Raw genomic sequence first — 18,907 nt, forward strand, 5'->3', positions numbered from 1 at the left:
TACCCTCCTTAAAGTTGCTTTAACTCAAGCTTCAATAATAGTAGATGACTCAAATCTCACTGGAATAAGCTCAACTCTAGGATTTTGACTCTAATACTACCAGGGATCAAGAATCTTGTACTAGAAACTCAAAATAACACAAAAATTTAAAACTCAAAATTGGGAAACACTAACAACATTTTCGGACACTTTTTTTCTATTTTTTTGTGATTTTCAAGATGAAAATTCCAAGACTAGAATCGTGTAAATGATCCTAATCTTTGATCTAATACTAAATTATGAAATTTAATCCATGAAAACTCAAATCTAAATGCAAAAAAGTAGAGACAAAAGGATAGGATAACAATGATAGTAAGATAGAGACAAAGAAGATAACAAAAGAGCAATTGAAGGGTATTTGATACCCTAAAAGCTTCCTTAAAAATTACCAACTAACGCCTATTTCTTATATGAGCCCAAAGGGAATTAAAGATCTCTTAAAACAAATATTTCTAATCAAAGATCAACATTAGCTTTTCCAGCCTCTCAAATACTCCCAATGGAGTTTTTATGAATTCATCACTCAATATAAAAAATAAGCACATGGAAATAACCCTAAAGTAACTATTTATAGCCTATTACATAACCCAAAAGTGAACTATGAGTGAACTTACCCAAAATACCCTTAAGTGATGATTTTTAGGAGACAACTTGTCATAGTTGCCACATTTGTCGTAAACAAGGTGATGTCTTGTCAACCAAGTCATCACCTCTAGGAAGAAAGTGATTCTAAATTTGACAAGTCGTCAACAAAGTAATGGCTTGTCAACTAAGTCATCACCTTTAGGCAGAAGGTGATTCCCAGCTTGATAAGTCATCAGTGAAGACTTCAATAATGTGATGTCTAGTTAACTAAGTCATCACCTCTAGGAGAATGTTATTTGTTCCTTCTTTTATCCAAAGCAATCAACCTCACAAGATATTTTTTGTTTAGGAGCTCAAAGAAGGTACTGCAAGTGTATTATTGAATCCTTTATTTGATCACAACTTGGATCTACTCATGTTAGCCTTGAATAATGTGATCTAAATCTTTGATGGTCATTTGCCTCGTATCATTTTGGGTAGACAGACCATGGCTACTGCTATCAAGATTTTCCTCTAGCGTGGTCATTGCAGTATAATGCTATTAGGCAAGCTCATTCAGGCCAACACTTTGTCTTTAATTACTCATATTTTATAGTATTTATTCCTAGTTCCTTGTATTATATATATTTTTCTTATATGTTAATTATATTGACCATTAATTTTAGAGCTAAGATATGTTACATTTACTCTGTATTGTATTATTGGTACTTATACTACACTTCTGCACCTTGTATATCTTAATACAATATCTTGCCACTAAAATATGCCTTGTGCAAAGCTTACTTAGATTAGAGACATAGAATTGAGCTTTTGTCATTCAAATTTTTTCCTTGTCCTTTTATTTTTCTAATTTGGTCATTACTTGGTAAAAAGATGGTTCTGTATCTGGTGTATTTACCTAGTACTCATATTAAGATGGTTTTGTATCTGGTGTATTTACCTAGTAATCATATTATTTTTAGTAGATCTTGTACCACTAATACCACGTATTGGGGTATATTTTTATGCTTTAGGTTATTTCTCTTTATTTATTTGTCAACATTATGCCTTATTTTCTGGATAAATCTTTTTATTTAGTTTTTGTTTTCCTTTGATTATTTTTTCCTCTTGTAAGCTCATTACTTGTCATTTTTGGCTATGAGTTAGCATAACCTTTTCTGGCTTACAGTAGGTATCATCTTGACCTTAGCTTTTGGGTCGTTATAGTTTTGTATTAGAGCATATGCTTATTGTTGTCATTAGTACACGCACAAAATACTAAGTAAAGTCCTACAACTTAGTACAATGATATTTGTATCCTACTTTAGGAGGATATAGGGCATTGTTATAAAATTGTATATCTTGATTATTTATCACATGTCTTTACTCCTATCAACCTATAAGTACTTCTTTGGATCACTCATTCTTACAAGAGAAATAAGTGATTGCCAATAGATATGGGTGGGACTTCTTCATATGTTACTAGAATCTTAGTTTAGGGTTAGGTATAAGTCTAAGCTTGATTTTTAGAATCTACAACAACATCTAGAGGGTATTGGGCCATCCTAGGCTCCAACAACATTTGTGATCAACCTAATTCTTTCAGTATACCATATTAGATATTCCAAAACATCATTATTAGGGGTAGTGTTTTGTACTTAAAGTGGTTTTTAGTACAGAGTTTGGTTTGTTTGTATTCAATACGTTTCTTTATTAGTTTTAGAGTATGAGATAGGGTTTCTCAAATGGGCCAAGAATACATTAATGAGTTTTCCTACAAAGTAAGAGAGAGTGCAGAGGTTTATTAGAGAATTAACTTTAGTTTTCCAATTGGAATCTGTGAATTACTAGTAGCTAGGTTTATATTCCTCTAGGTTGTTAGTCATAGAAGGACTATAGAGTTTGCCTGTCTTGAGACATATAAAAGTATAAGTTAGGGGACCTGCCATCAGTGCAATTACAGCCCTACATCATGAAGAGGTAGATATCCTTCTAATATAGGTTGTAATTACTCTCAACCTATCAATCTTGTACAAGTGTCATCTCAGATTATAGGAAGATCTTAAATAAGTTATGATAGTCATAGTGAACAAAGTTCTGGTCAGGCATAATGAGTTCTCAGTCTAGGTCCTTCGGTCATGGTGACTGCTTTGGTTCACAAAGTATGTTTAATTAGAGAGTTCTTGGAGTGTGTTATTATTGTTCTGAGGTTGGTCACTGATATAGAGAGTTCCTTAGGTGTGAGTTTGCTATCCTGTCTGGTTCAACACATATTTCCTACATGGCTAGGTTTTTTAAGGTATATCAATATTATATAGAAAGTGATAATCTTATAAGGAATGTCCATAGTTTGGGATCATTGAGTTGTCGGAAAAGCTAGAAAAGACTTTTAAGGAGTGGCACCTTCAATCATAAATAGTGACTTAGGTATGATCGGTGGTTTTATGAATTCTCAATTTGAGGTCAACACAATCAGCTACATGCTTCTTTAGCAAGCTAGGGGTGACTTTTCTTTGGTATACTTTATGTCTTATATTTATTTGATTTGAATTCTTCATACCCATATGTTCCTACTTATTTTGTTGTTTTTTATGTATTCATTCAAAGATATTTATCTAGGGTATGCGTGTATAACTACCCTAGGAGATAACACATTAAGTATTTTATTGGTTTTGTGTTGTTTCTACCTTTGGGTATAATTCTTCAATTAATTCCTTTATCTTTGGTATATTGGCTTTATTGTGATCGTAGAGTTTGATTGGTTGTTTTAATTTCATGCCACTCATATTATATACTATCGGTAATTGTTATACCTTTATAGTGGTTGATGATTAGTTGATTAATGGCCATACTAGTGTTAGCTGGTTAATAATTCTTATCATGTGATTGTTGTCCGCTTATATTAAATAAAAAGTTAGGTTTAATAGCGCCCTTCTAGTAGGGGGATGGTAGATCGGTCATTAAGAGAGTTACAATAAAAAAAGATCTAACCTTTTGTGGTCATATTTGTAGTAATAGTATTGACATTCTACCACACTTGTTAGTGCCTAAGGATTGAGAGTTACTAATGTTGTTCTCCTAGTTTTGTTGGTTTATTGCATTATCATGGTCTTAAATTTAGGGTTGATGTTAAGTCGGATATACTGTTCATTCTACTATATCATACACGATCTCTTCATTTGAGTTTGGAGAAGTGAAAAAAGGATAATTTTAGGAACTTGTCAAACTAGGATTATTTGGCCTATTGTGCTTCCATAGAGTGTTTTTTTCTCATTTTTGATGAGGAAGAGATGGTATCATATACATGTATTTTACAAATAGGCAACCGAGGGAGGTGGTTATTGAGTGTGAGTATCCAATATTTTATAACATTATTTTTTCCAACCACTTTAAGGTAGCGATGCATTTTTTAAGTCCTCTTGAAATTCGACTACAATTAGGAGAGAGATTTGAGATGCAAACATATCCAGGACTCTTAATAGGACTATATTCATTCATCATCAATTTGGTTATATACTTGGTTTTCCAATGTACCACAACTTGTGTGTTTTGATAGATCACATGGCTAGACTTTGAATACCTTTGCTCGTTATAGTGTTAATTAACAGTGTCATAACTTTAGCATTTGTGGAATTGACGGTCATATGCTAAGTTATTAATGACTGATTAGTTTGTACTCAATTCATGTCTTAACATGAATCATTTAGATAATAGACCCTTGAAATGAATTTGATTTTTAAAATATCTTACCACTGCTCGAGTCTAAAAATCTCTAGATCGATCAGATCTAGAATGAGGTGCTAAGCCTATTTAGCTCTTTTCTCTTCATGTTATCATTGGCAAATTCTTAACGACACTGTCTTTCACAAAAATTCTAACCTTTAAACTCATTGGGTACAAATCTTATATAGCCCAAATTTACATATTCTTTATAGTTTTAGATACATTGTATTATTATCAACTAACTTACTCCGTATAGATTTAATTTTGTTTGATTGGTTTTTACTATATATGAAGTTAAAAAGATAAAGAAAACTTTTAATTTGTGTGATCTTAAATTGAAGATATATGTAATATATCACAACGCTTTTAATCTTGTGCCATTAATATTTAAAAAGTTAGAGTTAATAAATTGTAATAAAGAAAAGGCATTACTTTTAAATAGATAAAAAAGGGGCAAGATAATCAAATTTAAATGGAAAAATTATGTATGTATTTCTTATTTTATTAGTTTAGAAATCTTCTTATGTTATATTAATCCCTTCATTCACTTTTTCTATCCAATTTGGACTTTTTACGCCCCTTAAACGAAATGAATAATTATAGTACTTTACCAAAATAGATTTAAGGAAAAGGGGTCTACAATAGCCCTCTACTTTTATTAATTAGCTAACTTTACCCTCCATTACACTATGTGGTCATATTTACCCTTGCCGTTACCAAACTTGTCATATATATCCCTTATTTGGATGGAAAATCCAAAATCAAAATAAATAGCCAATTTTGAAGCGCCATCCTTATCTAATTCACTCCAACCTAATTAAATGACTATATCTGCCATTACATTGATGTTGTATGATGTGTGAGCAGATGGTAACACATTTGAGGCTTTTAAATGAGAATAATTGCAAAGTCTTAAGTATATTTTGTCTTTTTTTCTTGTTTTCTCTATGATATTGCAGTAAAAGTTAAGATGCATGAAAATACATGAAAGATCCATCAAGAAGATGATTTTTGGTGAAAGATACAAGAAATTAAGTTCTGAAAATTTCTTTTGACGACTTGATCTGATAAGCTATCAGATCTGTGATAAGCTATTAGACCATGTCATCACACATAGGCAGAGAACAAAAAAATTGAAGATTTTCTGATGACATATCCTGATAAGCTATCAGATCTTTGATAAGTCGTCAGGCATGTCGTCACTCAGAAGTAAAAGGGAGAAATTGGAAGTACAGTCTAATGACAAGTCTAATAACTTATCTGACTTGTGATAAGTCGTTACACAGGTCATCATACAGATGAAGAGGACCTGACGACATTCTTTGATAACTTATCATATTTGTGATAAGTTATCAAACATGTTGTCACCTAAAACCAAAATTCTGAATTCTTAATTTTGTATTTTTCTTAAGTCACGGATATAAATAGTAGCTTTTAGGGTTCATTGAGGGGCGGCATCATATTGACCATCTTTAAACGGCTGGAACTCATTCCAAAGCTGGTTCACCTCTCTTTGGGGGCTCTGAACTTAGAATTCAATTTTCAACTCTTTGATTTGGTTGTGGAAATTTTCTCTTGAACTTGGAAGAGAATCAACTTCATACTTCATCTTTTGTAAGTTTAATTACTTTTAATGATGAATATAATTGTTGCTATCTCTTTCTTTCTCATGTGGAACTAAAACCCACACTAGGGTTGTGGGATCTATGATTATTCCTTCATGGATTTAATATTTGGTTAGCGTTCGAGTGATTGTGGGGACATCTTGATAATTCTTTTATATTAGTTATTTTTTGTTGGTTGCAAACAATAGGCCTTGCTTAATGTTGATTTGCTTGAGATAAGAAATCAACCCTAGTAAGAAGTGAATTATCAACGAGTATTTGGGATGGTTAAGTTCTCATCTAATGATTAATGCTGTAACAAGATTGATCAACTCGAGATAAAAATAGTATGAATAGAATGCTTTCCTAAGTTCGAGTGAATTAGGGAGTCAACATCTAGGTAGGTTGAGAAATACTTAGATGGACTATCGAAACTGATAATTTGGTGTTTCTCACATGTCACGAGAATCCAATACTATAACTGTTATTAAATAAAGGATTACTAATCACAGTGATCAACTCTAGTTTCTCTATATCATTGATTTGAAATATTGTAGTTTAAGACTTGAGTTTAAGACGAATTGAAGTGTTAATAACTTTTGTTCAATCATTAAAACCCCCATTTTGTCTTTTCATGACAGTTATTTCAATTTAACTTGTAGCTTTAGTTTCAAACGAGTTTAATCGCAACTCACATTATTCCCTATGGATTTGACTCTGACTCCAAAGTTGGGTAAATATATTGACGACGACCGCCTTGCACTAAAATGATGTATAAGTTAAGCGTTATCATTGTACAATAATCCACTAGCTTCATAGAAATTTTTGGAAAATAGCCTCCATTGGACTATAAACTCAACCTTACCGACTTTACCATCTTTGCTTGGAATTAATTTATTTTCATCTCCAATGTCTATTCTAAGAAAAGAAATTTCATCAGCAGAATCTACTTTCCTTTATTGTTCCCCTGATTATTCTTCCTTCTGTTCATATTGTTATTTGATTGAAATCTTGACAATTTCTCTTTACTCTAACCTCATCACTATTAGCAATTTTCATCACTGTTAAATCTCAGTTGTGCCGTTGTTTGCTCTATTGGACAATGATCAACATGAATTTTATCAAAGACAAATGTACATGTCATTAGAACAACTAACCTATTGAAATCATTCTTGCAAATCCATAACTTTAAGTTAATTTTAATGGAGGCTTATTGATAAAAGAAATTGGATACATCAAAATGGAGTTGAAATAAGAAACGAGAAAGATAATACTCTAATTGATTTAATAAGGAATATAGCTTTTGCAAGCCTATTATATGTATTGGCTTTTATTTAAATGAACTTCCAGACACTACATCGTCATAAAAAATATCAGCTTCACCGAAATTCACAATTGTCATCTTTTTTAAAGGAAGAATCAAGGAGGGTATATGGTTTGATAGGGGTTATTTTCCCAGTTGTGTTACTTTAATTGGGTCAGAGTGGGACAAATGAGGGTAGTGTGTATTCTATTCTAATTTGTGGGGTTTATATCAAATAGGGCTATAAATGAAAAGTTTGATTATGGAAGTGGTACAAATAGCCTCATATTATGACTGAGACCACATAGTATTATGTAAGGTAAAGTTAGACAATTAATGAAAGTGGAGGTGTATTTTATACCCTTTGCATTACATTTAATAGTCATAGATTCATATGTCTAGGAAAATGATTTAAAGAATAAGTAATTAATATTGTGGTTAAAAAATGAAAAAATCAATTTCCCTTCTTGATAACTCTTCTTGATAAAACAAAGTGATAAACAAAATCAAAAATTATTTTTAGAACATTGGACAAATAAACAATTAATGGACGAAGTAATATTTTCTAAAATTTTTTAATGATGTAATATTTAATTACTATGTTGCTTAAATTATATTTTATGTACTTATAGTCTGTATATTATCATTTTTATATTATTTTATCATTTATATTTAATAATTATTTAACTAAATAATTTTAGATGATAAAAAAAACTTTTTTAATCATTCAGTATTCATATCTAGAGATAACAACTTTATCATTCAGATATGCATTCAAATTCAGACATCTTAATATTAATTAAAAAATACAACCTAATTTTGAGGTTGTATTTTGATCTTATGATTGTGTTTTAGCATATATCGTGGGATTTTCATCTATTAGGGGCATTGTTAACTAATTGACAAGGCCTACTCATTACCCATAAGTTTTGTTTCTTTCAAATCAGAGGGGTTGGCTTAGGATTATGTTTGAGGGATGGGTCATTGGATCATGACATTAGTTTATACAACCTTTTACTTAGATCCTTAGTTAGTACCAAGTTCTTATAAGTATTTTTAGTGGGAGACATATATTCAAGTTCAACAGTGCAAATTTTCACATATCGATTAATCATCCTTTAAATAGACTAATCAGGACTGGAAGGTTGTACATTGGACCTATGTTATTTGTCTCAGAATACATTTGGACAAGTTATTATCTTTAGATAATTTTTTATTTAATTTCCATTACCAATCTAATTGTTTTGGTTGGATCTTTTCGAGACACCATTCATGCGGAAGGTTATATAGATCTCTGGTGGGTTTGGTTTTATCCTTTTAGGGTTGGCAAAGGTTATTATGAGGTGGGTATTTAGATGGTGCTTAAGAGATTCGATGAAGCCTAGGATAGGTAGAACTCATATAGTTAATAAAAGATGTTGGCTTAGAGCTTGCGGCCAGTGAGTTTATTTGGTAACACCTCATAATTTATATGTATTTATTCTACTTATATGGAACTTGAAATATCCTTGTGGTATAGGTAATTGACAAGATTTCCTATACAAATATTGATGGTGTAAATAGGTTTGAAGGATACTAACCCTATATTTTCATGTGACACTATCAAGTTAATGTCAACAAAAATATTTAAAATCTAAAAAACAAGGTGGCATTTGCATTTAAGGTTCAATGTGACAAAGTACATGCAACTGTTAAGTCAAATTAGGGTATTATGATTTAGAAAATGAAATAAAATGCTGAGCATCTTTCTTGGATAGACTAAGCTAGAAGATGTATCACCTACTTGAGCTATATAGATCAAGTTAAAGGGGAAATACTAATGAATCAAATTTAGGCCTATATTTATGTGCTTATTTGATACCCAAACTATGTAAATGGAAATTAAAAGGAAAGAGAAGCCCAACACCTTAATTAGCAAAGTCAAAATATAGTTAAGCCAAACTATGAAGTAAGTGAATCACCTACTTTGACCTTTAGAGTAGCTTGATATAACCAAGTAGGAGCATCATATACTTGACAAATTTGTGGATAAAACTAGAGCTACAAAAGAAGGTTATAGAGGGTCTATTGAAGGGTCACAAGGCTCTATATAAAACATATTTTATCTGGTCTTACAATTCATTACAGCATAGAAATTTAGGCTTTAACTCCAGTTTTCTCCCTAACTCTCAAGGTTTAAAACAACATTAAAATTCCTCCTAGGCGTAGAACCATTAAAGATTGAAGCCACTAATACAAAAATGCTTCAATTAAATGTAGGATTAAATATAAAGTTTTAATAGTATAATTTAACACCCCGTAAGATCCTAGCTCATTTTAGCTCACTCTTGCATGATAAAGGTGTCCAAGACTTAGAAAATTTCCCTAAGTGTTAAGACTTAGTCATTTTCAAAGCCTCTTAAACTTTGATAATTTTATTTCCAACTTTTCTGACCTTTTAACGTCAATTTTTAAGTTTATTGATGATTGGGATGGTCAATAGCATGTCTTGGGTAAATTTTAAATTTTTCACTTGAGGTTTGAGGCTTGTTTAGATGTTCAAACTAGAAAGTCAGTGTGATATCGCTACGATGCACTACTTATCGCGTTGGTGGGGCGCAATGAAGTGCGTCGACTGAGAGACGCAATGTGTGATTTACTACATCACTGGCCATATCCAATTTAATTAATTTTGGGTATGTGTGTGTATTTGAGTCATCTTCCCCTTACTTTGCCTCATCTATGACACGATATTAAGGTCCTAAAAGGGAAAAATCACTAATCTTTTGACAAACTCTCTCAAGAACAACACCCTAGCTTCTTCAAATCCAAGTTCAAGCTTCAAGAAATCACTAAGAACTCATAAAAATTCATCAATTAAGGTAAGTTAGATGTTTATTCATGGGTAATTTTCACCCATAGAGTCCAAGAACCTATTTTGAAGTTTAAAATCATGACCTTTACATGTTTTAATGAATATTATCCTTGAACTTGCATGAATTTCAATTTCTATATCATGTTAATATTTGCATGTTAAATCCTTAAATAATGATTTTTGTATTGAAATTATGTTATTAGTCAACGATTTAACTGCTCCCATGCTTTAACTTGATGACCCCTATGTGTTTGATGAAATGACTAAGAGATGAATTTTGAACAATGACTATTTATCATGATTTTAAAGCTTTAGTATGTTTCTACTGGTAATATTATCAAGTCCTGGGGGTTATGAATACTCAGAAACTTAGTTGTCTACTTGGTCTCAGTATTTTTAGAATGGTTTCAAATATATTAGAGTATTATCAGTTAAGTCAGTTGTCATATCAGTAAGCTCAGTTTAGTATAATAATTAGAGTCAGTTTAGTTGGTAGTAGGATTTATCACCGAGTGAACCCAGGGATGGGGGATCACCTTCCAGTTGAGGGTATGACCTTTAGTAGCAATATGTACATTCCATAACTTTGTATCCAACGTAGGTTGAGGTGTTAACCTACTAGTTGAGGGTTGGCTTATATCTCACTAGACCACCTACAAGTAGAGGGTGAATCTTTAGTCCTTCGGTACTTCACTTTAGTGGATCCACACAGCAAGTGTTAGTACCTGTGGTATGGTACTAATATCCTTCCAACATGGTTCACAGGTAAGACCCCTATTAGGTTATATTATGGCATGTCGGTTAGATGATAGGTCTCACGACTTCCGTTCAATCTTAGTTCAAAAGTCAGTAAGGTTTGCTTTATCATAGCATATAGTTTATCGGTTAAATCAATACTTACATTTCATTATTTCAGTCTATGGACTATTCTAGTATTATTTTTATGGTTGGTCATGCATTCTCAGATTTTACAACAATCACTTATTTTATGCATCATTTATCTCATGCTATTTATTTATTCAGTTATTATTCATACACATAGGTACATGAACATTAGACAACCAATTTAGCATACCAGTACATTCAAAGTACTGACCGCATACTAGTTTCTTGCGTAATGATGTATCATATCAAAGGTTTGGTCGCTCAAATTCCTAATCGTACCTAGACCTCCCAGCGCATCAGCAATAGTAGAAGTGCTTAGTTCTCATATTCTGGGGACGGATTATGTTATTTTAGTATTTTAGTTCAGTAGTCAGTTGGAGTTAGTTGGGGCCTGTACTAATAACTCTTATTTAGTAAGTTTTAGAGGCTTTAGAACATTTCAAAATATCAGTTTATTGTCAGTTTTCAACATTTTTTTCTTATATTTTAGACTTGTGTATTTTATTTTTATTTTATCTAGTATTGAAACCTTATGGAATATTTAGTCGTTTCCATGGATTTTCGTTTTCAGTATATTATTCAGTGCTCACAATAGGTACCAGTCTATGGGTTAGCTTGTGGTCTCTCCGGATTGTAAGCACCGTATGGCATTCAAGGTGTACTCCCAGGGCATTAAAAACTTGGTATTAGAGCCTAAGGTTTTAAAGCATCCTAGGGAGTCTGAAATCCACGTTTAGTAGAGTCTTGTGCATGGGTGTCAACCACACCACACTTATGGACAAGAGGCTACAAGACATTTTAGGAAAAATTTCCCTTCTTTCAGTATTCATGTCGTCTGAATGAGCATCAGCTTAATTTAAACTCTCTTTCTAATTCAATATTCTTTCCATTATAGGACCTGCCTTCTTTAAAGAAAAACTAAAAGAGAAATAAAAATTAGCCTTCACCTCTACCTATTCTAAAAGATCCCCTAAATGATTATGTCTCTTGTGCTGAATTTAGAGCTGCATTTACAACATTAGATCACTCATTAGCAACTCAAAATAATCAGTACACTGTTGTCCCAGCTATTCCAATGGCTAATACTGCCGCAGCTAGGATTTGGGACTTCACCCGAATTAACCCTCCTTTGTTTTTGGGAACCAAGTATGATGAGGATTGGCATAAGTTCCTTGATATAGTTCAGAAGGTAACTACATTATTGGTGTGACTTCTAGTGAGAGAGTAAAGTTGTGTTCTTACCAGTTTTAGGATGTTGCTCACACCTGGTATAAGTAGTGGAAGGGAGTAGAGGCATAGATATAGGACCTATTGAATAAAAGGAATTTGCTATAACCTATTGAGATAGGTTCTTTATCTTGGAGTTAAGGGAAGCTAAGGTGCAGTAGTTTATCAATTTGATGCGGGGAAAATAATTTTGAAAGAGTATTCACTTAAGTTTACTTGGCTAGCCAGGAATGCTCCCTATATGGAGTCTGATGACAGGTCTAGGATGAGTAAGTTTTTTTCTAGGATAGCTGATAGTGTGGTCAAAGAGTGTAGGACAGCTATGTTGATTAAGGAGATGAACTTTTTTAGGTTGATGGTTGATGGTCAATAGATTGAGGCACAAAAATTTAAGAAAAAAGAGAGGGAGAATAAGATAGCCAGAATAAGTAGCTTTAGTTTTTCTCAGCTGAGGTTAGAGGGTGGTAACCATCCTCAATCATATCAAAAAATCTTTATCCCCAGCTCTATTTTCAGCTAGTGTGGTAGTGAAAATGTTTAAAAATGATAATTAGGATAGGGCGCTAGGCTCTATGTCCCCGGATAGTCTAAACAATGGTCGTACAAATCCACTTTGCCAGAAATACGGTAGAAACCATTAGGGTATGTATAGAATTGGTAGTGATGTATGATTTGGGTATGTCAAGCTAGGCTATAAAAGTTAGGGATTGCCGAAATAGTGGTTAACACGGTCAGTCCAGTCGTCCCCTAGTTCCATTTGGTTGCCCGACTCAGCAGGGTGTCACTTCTAGTGCAAAATATGGTCAGTCCTAAACATTTTTTATGCACTTCAGTCCCAACATGATCAGAAATGATCTCTTAATGTGTTTATTGGTACGTTACATGTCTTTTATTTACATGTTTATGCTTTGGTAGATCCCAGAGCTTCTCTTTCTTTTCTAACTCCCTACATAACTATTAATTTTTGTGTTAGTCTTGAGACTTAAGAGGAACCCTTCTTAGTGTCCACCCTAGTCGGTGTCTATATTTTATCAAGGCAGGTATACAGAAACTGTCTGATCAGAATATCAAAGAAACACACCTTAGTTGGTTTTTTAAAGTTAGAGATGACTAAATTTGATGTCATTCTCGGCATGGATTGTCTTCACTCATGCTATCCTTTGGTTTATTGTAGAAACAGAGTTGTTCATTTTCAGTTTCTGAATGAACCAGTCCTTGAATGGAGGGGTAGTACTTCCGCACTTAGGAGTCAACTTATTTTTTACCTTAGAGCGAGAAATACGATATCTACAGGGTATGTCTACCGTCTTGTTTGAGTGAAATATTCTAGTTCATAAATTCCCAATCCCGAGTCTTTTTTTGTAGTGAGGGAATATCCAAATATGTTTCTCGAAGATCTTTTGGGAGTTCCTTTCGAAAGTGAAATTGACTTTGGAATAGACCTTCTTAAAGATATCCAGCCTATAACTATTCTACCCAATAGAGTGGCTCCTGTGGAGCTTAGGCAGTTAAAAGAACAGTTGAATTATCTCTTAGATAATGGATTCATCAGGCCCAGTGTTCCCCATGGGGCGCTCCAGTCATTTTCGTGTGCAAGAAAGATTTTCTCTTAGAATGTGAATCAATTACTGCTAGTTGAATAAAGTCACAAATAAGAATAAGTATCAATTCCCCAGTATTGATGAATTATTTGATAAACTTCAGGGTGCTAGTTATTTCTCAAAGATAGACCTCAGATCTGGCTATCATCAACTCAGAGTCCGAGAATGTGACATTTGGAAAATAGCTTTCATGACTCATTTTGGACACTTTGAATTTCTAGTCATGTCCATTGGTCTATCAAATTCCCCAGCAAATTTCACGGACTTGATGAATAGAGTGTTCAAGCAGTACTTAGGCATGTTTGTCATAGTTTTCATTGATAATATCTGTAATACCCCAAAAAATCCAAACCAATATTAGAGCCATGTACCAAGCTCATTCATAGTACATCATGGTTATTTTATAGTTTTATGAGTAGGTTAGATATATATTAAGGCTTCAAATAACTCCCAGCTATCAGATGAATCAAAACATTCCTTACCGATTGAATTTTTGAGAAGGATATTGGTATAGTCAACTTCAAATGAGCATATCTCTCATTATACTTAGAATTTTTAATCTAATAGCCTATAAACAAATGTATAATTGAGTTATCTTTCCAACGATAAAAATTTTGCCTAAATCCAATATCGGAGCAAAGAGTTATTCCTATTTTACTCCAACATGTCAGGCTGGAAACAGTGTGACGACATTCGTGGTAGCTTACCATATTTGTGATGCCCTACCACGAAGGTCGTCAGCCTTAGGAAGAATCCAGCTCCTGTGTGACGACATTCGTGGTAGCTTACCACATTTGTGACGCCCTACCACGAAGGTCGTCAGCCCTAGGCAGAATCTAGCTTCTGTGTGATGTATTCATGGTAGCTTACCACATTTGTGACGCCCTGCCATGAAGGTCGCCATCCTTAGGTAGAAACCAGCTCCTAAGTGACGACATTCGTGGTGGTTTACCACATTTGTGACGCCTTGTCACAAATGTCATCAGAATTAGGTAGAAACCATCATTTCCAGCTTCTATGTGACGACATTTTTGATGGCTTACCACATTTTTGATGCCTTGTCACAAATGTCGTCAGCTATTATTTTTAGAAACTAGGAATTTATTTTATAAGGGTATTTTAGTCTTTTCTCTTAACTTCCCATGACTTATAACCCTCAAGAAATGTATTATCTTCCATTGTCTTTAGTAAAACATCTCAAAAAGCTCTCTCATACACTTTTAACCACTAGATTAAGGTTTCCTCTCAAGATCATCTCCTCAGGAACAATAATATTGTTTCCCAAAGGGGTTAAACCCTAGTCAAGAAAAATCAAGGGCAAGCATAAAGATTTCTTCAGGAACCTTCAAAAACATTAGATCTCTTTCAAGATCAAGCTTTAAGGTATACGTAGTGTTCATCTATGGATTCAATTTGTTCATAGAGTTCAAGAATCATGCTTTTAAATGTTATTTGTAAACTTTTGTGGTGATATAATCATGTACACGTTGATGATTGTTGTTCAAGTTTTAAGATGATATCTAAGGATGTTTTTCATGGAATATAAGTGATTGTTGGTTGAATATCATGAACTTTGGGTGGGTTGAACTAATGCAAGTATGAAATCCACCTATGCCTTAAAGAATGCATGTCAGGTATTTGATAAAATGCCTAGGATGTTGGAAGTTCATATTTACATGATTTCATGATATCTAAATGACAAGTCCATGTTAGCAATACACTTTAATATGAATACCCATGCTAGTTATGTATTTTTATGGTGATGGCATGAAGTATGTATGATGATGGAAATATGAATTTTTTATGTGAACTATATTCATGCTTTCCCTACCATGTTTGAGGTGTAGATTAAATACATGAAGTATACTATCCCCTACTTATGATATGGAGAATTGTGGACTCCAATCATGTGATCAAGTCGTGTCATGTGTGTTAGTTTTCTTCTATCAAGTCCTGGGGTTATTCATACCCGAAAAACATAGCTGTGTGACTAGAGCCATGTCATATTGTCACGATAATCTTAGTCATGCTATAATATATAGAACTCAGTTAGTCATGTGACTCAGGAAACCTCAGAAATCTCATGATCTCAGTTAACTTTCAGATAATAGTACTACTCCATTAGTCAACAGAATTCAGTAAGTTCTACTTACGTACAGCCAGTTAAATCATGTTCAATCTCTTCAAATAGGAGTAGGAGTTAGCACCGAGTGAACCCAAGGATGGGAACTCACCTGTATATGAGGGTGTGATTCTAGGCAGTCATCTTTCCATTCCAGAACATGTAGCTATCATAGGTTGAGACATCACAACCTGTTATATGATGGTAGAAGAGGTGGCTTAACCTGTTATATGAGGGTTCCCACTGTTCTCACTAGAGTGACCAGTTATCTGAGGGTTTCTCACATATTTTCCTTACCAGTAGCGTGGTATTGACACCCTTCTAGTCAGGGCAGAGATTGGACCCCATCTTAGCCATGATGGCACAGATGGAGCATGTCGATTAAACAACTACCTCCCACGCTTTTAGACTCAGTCTCAGTAAAATAACTCAGATTGTTCTTCAGATATCATTATACAAGGACTGTAAGATACAGTCAAATACAGTCAAATTCAGTTATAGTATGGAATTCAGATAGTTCCATCAGATTTAAGACTGTTAGACACAGTTGCCCATGTTATCAGAACTACAGTTTTAGCCATGTCAGTTATTAGTAAACCATGTATAAGCATACAGATCTAGCTATCATGTACTTACGATCTTAGTTACTATGTATGTATGTTTACATTCTCATGTTCATATCAGTCATTCAGTTAGCATTGTTCATACATGTAAACCTTTTTGCATTAGCCTGCCTCACTCATATACTCAGTACTCCAGTTTTACTGATGCATTTGTGCTATGGTGATTTCTTTTATGTTACACCATAGGTTCAGAGACACGAGCTCCAGATCAGCAGTAGCATCCAGCCGTAGAGTTGCAGTGAGTCCTCATCCATTCAAGGGTGATATTATTTTATTTTATTTCTTATTTTAGCTCAGTTTTGATAGATGGAGTTAGTTTGAGACATGTTCCTTAACTCCTTATTCAGACAGTAGTACTTAGAGGCTTTCAAATTCAGTATTCAGATTTAGTTCAAATTTGATTTAGTTTTCAGTTATTTCAGGTATCTTTCACCCATATGGATATTGTGTCTTGACAGATATTTATTTAGTTAAACCTTATGGCCTATACGTTCATGTTTTCTGTATTATTACATTATATATGCAGTGTATAGGTACAGATATTAGTCATGGGTTAGCTTGTGGTCCCTCAGGGTCATGACCACCGTGTAGCATTCCTATTCAGAAAATTGGGGAATTACAAACTTAGTATTAGAGCCTAAGGTTCAATAGAGTCCTAGGAAATCTGAAAGCCGCATCTAGTAGAGTCTTGTATGTAGGTGTGTTACGCGCCACATTTATGTACAGGAGGCTATGAGATGTTTTAGGAATAGTTCCCTTTCTTCACTATTCATGTCGTTCTAGTACGAATAATTTCAAGTTAGTCTCTCAGTCTAATCCGCTCTTCTCTTATTTCAGAAACATGCCTCCAAAGAGAAGAAATCAGCCAGCTCTTCAGCCCTAAGATCCTTTGGGAGAACATGTTTCTCATGCAGAGTTTAGGACCACATTTACTGCTCTTGCTCAGTCTATAGCCGCCCACAATAAATGACCAGCAGTCGTTCTGGACAATCCAGTGGCCAATTCAGCAGCAGCTAGGATTCGGGACTTCACTCAAATGAACCCTCCATCCTTCTTTGGGTCTAAGCTAGACGAGGATCCTCAGGAATTCATTGACCAAGTCTAGAAGGTCATTGATATCATGGGAGTAAATTCTTATCAGAGTGCCGAGTTAGCCTCATACCAATTGCAGGATGCCTCTCACACTTGGTACGAGCAGTGGTTAGCTGAAAGGTTAGAGGATACAGGTCCTGTTGAGTGGGAAGAATTCGTCATGACTTTCTTAGATAAATTCTTTTCTCAAGAGCTGAGAGAGGTCAAAGTTTTGAGTTCATCAATCTTATTCAGGGAAATATGACAGTTAGAGAGTATTCTCTAAGATTTACTCAGCTAGCCAGGTATGCCCCTCATGTGGTTGCAGACAATAGGGCTAAAATGAGCAAATTCGTCTCAGGGGTGAATGATAGCATGGTGTATAAGTGTAGATCTACAATGTTGAACAGTGATATGACCTTATCTAGACTCATGACCCATGCTCAACAGATAGAGGAGAAGAAAGGTAGAACAAGAGAGAGGCAGAACAAGACAGCAAAATCAGGCAGTTTCAGTTTTGCTCAGCCCAAATTAGAGGGAGGAAATTATTCGCAGTTTCATCCTAAGTCAGTAGTTCTAGTCCCTTCCTCTGCTAGTGCCCAGTGCCAAATTTCAGGGACGGCAACAGAGAGAGAAAACCAGGCTCTAAATCTCAGAGTAGTGTTAGCAGTACCCGCACTTATCCTCAGTGTCAGACCTGCGATAAGCACCATCAGGGTGTGTGTAGAGTGGGTCAAGGCATTTGTTTTGGTTGTGGCAAGTCAGGCCTTAGAGTTAGGGACTGTCCTCAGCCAGGTCATCAGGGTCAGTAGAATTATTCCACAGCTCAGTCCGATCGCCCGAACATGCAGGGTACCATTTCCAATGCTACTAGTGGGCAACACCCAAATAGGCTCTATGCTCTTCAGACCCGATAGGATCAGGAAGATTCTCCTGATGTCGTTACTGGTACATTACAGATTTTCCATGTTCATGTTTATGCTTAGCTAGACCTAGGTACATCCTTGACTTTTGTCACTCCATACATAGCAGGCGATTTCAAAATTAGTCCTAAAATTTTAGCAGAGCCCTTTTCAGTCTCTACCCCAATGGGTAAAACCATCATAGCTCAGCGGGTATACAGGAACTGCTCGGTTATGATATTTCAGAAATCTATATCAGCAGATTTAGTTGAGTTAGAGATGACTGATTTTTATGTCATTCTCGGCATGGATTAGATTCATTCCTGCTATGCCATAGTCGACTGCAGAAATGGGATAGTTCAGTTTCAGTTCTCGAATGATCCCGTCTT

Source organism: Capsicum annuum, chromosome 4, assembly GCF_002878395.1.
Source record: "Capsicum annuum cultivar UCD-10X-F1 chromosome 4, UCD10Xv1.1, whole genome shotgun sequence".
Lineage (NCBI taxonomy): Eukaryota > Viridiplantae > Streptophyta > Magnoliopsida > Solanales > Solanaceae > Capsicum > Capsicum annuum.